We start from the raw sequence: 3,009 nt of genomic DNA on the forward strand, positions 1-3,009 counted from the left end.
CCCTCCTGACAGCTGACCGTGCTGCAGTTTGCCCATCACTGATTAATAAAATCTCCATTCTCCCGTCCGGCACCCAACCGGCACATACCTCGTCTGTGGATGCTGACAACAACATCAGTGAGTGAACCGTTCAGCGTGGATACAATAGCATTAAGTACCAAACAAGGCTCAACGGTGAACACAAGCGCCGATTTCATTTGTAAAACAGACCACAAAAAAAAAAAAAAAAACTTAATCGGACGAGGAAATTAGCAGCATTCTTCCCGAGGACTTTGCTTTGCCCCTAACCTTTACACAACAGTTTATGTCAAAGGATTTGTCACCTCTACTGTGAGGCCGTCTTGGCTTTTCAAAAATGCATAATAGGAGGAAAGAAAGGGGGGAGAAAGTCTTCCAAGCCTCCGCTGAGGATTTGGGCACTTATATAACTCCCAATTATCAAAACTTCTCCAGGCAGCCTCACAGTTCTCTGCACTGTTTATGTGACTCACAAAATATCTAATACTCAACTGTGTATAATGCCACTGTGGCCACATGACTGCAGAAAAGGCTCTTGCGCTTTCTGCCCCACTGAGTCAGGCATAATAGGTGTCTTGAAGGCTCCAGGCTCAGGCCAGCAATGCTAACAAAGCCTGGGTGGCTTGCAGGGAAGAGCATGTCTTCAAGCAACTTGCCAAAAACTCATTTTCAGGAGCACTCAGGGATTTCCTTAGGATGCTTTGGTGGTGCTACAACATGGCCGGCTTTAGATATCATGGCGCATGAGGGATCTAGGGGTGCATCGCATAGAAATGACCAAAATAAAAGCTGTAAACCTGAAATTTAACAAAAGAAAAATCGAAAATGCATTCTTTTTTAGAATTTAAAGGAATAGTTCTCTCAAAAACAACAATTTACTGAAAATTCACTCACCCACGGGCCATTCAAGATGTAGATGAGCTTGTTTTTTCATCGAAACACATTTGGAGAAACTTTGCATTACATCACTTGCTCACCAGTGGATCCTCTGCAGTGAATGGGTGCCGTCAGATAAAAGCATCTCAATAATCCACAAGTAATCCACGCAACTCCAGGCCATCAAATAATGTCTTGTGAAGTGAAAAGCTGCATATTTGTAAGAAACAAATCCATGATTAATGAGAATAAATATGAAATCAGTCACTTCTAGCCAAAATAAGCGTCCATAATAATCCATAATAATGCTCCTCCAGTGAAAAAGTCCATCCCCTGTTGTCCTCTCACATCAAAATCCACTGACAGACTTGTTTAGAACGGTTTTAGTTTGTAAACTGTGCCTTTTTCTCTCCTGATTCAGACTAGATGACTTTTACACTGGAGAAAGCAATATTCAGGATAGAGGAAACATATTTTAGAAGCAATGATTTGAAGTTAAAAATGTATTAATAATGACACGTTTATTACAAACACATAGCTTTTCACTTCACTAGAGTCGTGTTGATTACTTGTGAATTATTGTAATGTTTTTATCAGCTGTTTGGGCTCTCATTCTGACGGCGCCCATTCACTGCAGAGGATCCACTGGTGAGTAAGCGATGTAATGCTAAATTTCTCCAAATGTGTTCTGATAAAGAAACAAAATCATCTACATCTTGAAAGGCCTGAGGGTGGGTATTCCTTTTTTGGGTAGACTATTCCTTTAATGAAAAAAAAAAAAAAGCTGATGTTTCTAAAATTAAAAATAAAAAAAAATAAAAAATAAAAAAAATTAGTTTGAATTCTATAAATCAGACAACATTTGCACCTGCCTCTGCAGGTCAAATAGCAAGGTCCCTCTGGATTAAAAACATTATGTACAAATCAACAGGGGAAAAAAAGGCCATTAGCCTCAATGGAGACCGCCCCTATCACTAACCGAATCTTTCACTCTTCCTTTCTCCCCTTGACTTTTGCTCACTCTCTTTAGGCCCACGTTAATGTACCTGTTTACCTGATGGGTGGTCTTGAGCCTGGCTCAAATAAAGCCCCTTTCCCTGCAGATCTAAGTGTAGAGTAGCTGCTAATCCGATTTCAGGAATCAACCAAGCCGCCCTCTAGCTTCCCAGCTTATTTCTACACCGCCAGGGGGAGGAGGTGAGGCGGGGGTGTGAGGGGGGGTGCATCATTCAGCAAATATTCAGAGCCAGACTTCAGGACCACCTAACCTGTGGCTTTTATTGCCGACCCCGTAATGAGGAGGGGAATATTACCTTTTCACTGCCTGTGCTTTCTTAACTACGCTCTGCCCTCGTGGGGACATTACAGTGGCCGAATATAAAGCCGGGTTTCATGAAGCCCAGGCTTATCTGGCCTCAGAAAGTATGTGAGACATGCCAGTGAACAAAGGCCCGTCTCTCTGCCAGCAAGCAGGGTGAGGGGATCTCTTTCAGTGGCCACAGATTGCCCTGTGTTCCCTTAATTGACAGACCCTGGCTGGCTGGGACAAAAATGACATGCAGCTGCCCCTGGCCCGGCCTGCACAGGTAGACCACCTTTCAACAGGGAAATTGTCTCCAATCCTCTATTCTGCATGGGGGTCCTATACCTAAGCCTGAAAACCATGGCAGAAAATTTATGACAGACCAAAAAGCAATTAAACCGTTTTTTCTAATCATCAACATTAAAAAATAAAAATTAAATGAGTAAAAATTAAAAATAGATAAAATAATTAAAATAATAAAATAAAAAATTATTAAATTGATGCATGACTGACCAAAAAGAAAAAAAAGAAAACTAATATAATAATAATTAAAAAAAAAAATAAAAAATAAAAATAAAGTAAAATAAAATAAAATTTAATTAAATTATTAAAAAAATTAACTAAATGTATGCATGACTGATCAAAAAGCAAAACATTTTCATTTATAATAATCAATAAATCAAAAATTGTATTAAATAAAAAAATTGACAAAATAAGATGAAATAATGAAATTATTTCTTTTTTCATTTGCATAAATAATGTGATTGTCTATATCTGACTGCATACAGGAACACAGTGGGCTCTATATGAAA

The sequence above is a fragment of the Sinocyclocheilus anshuiensis genome, unplaced genomic scaffold, assembly GCF_001515605.1.
Source record: "Sinocyclocheilus anshuiensis isolate Anshui unplaced genomic scaffold, SAMN03320099.WGS_v1.1 scaffold72, whole genome shotgun sequence".
Classification (NCBI taxonomy): domain Eukaryota; kingdom Metazoa; phylum Chordata; class Actinopteri; order Cypriniformes; family Cyprinidae; genus Sinocyclocheilus; species Sinocyclocheilus anshuiensis.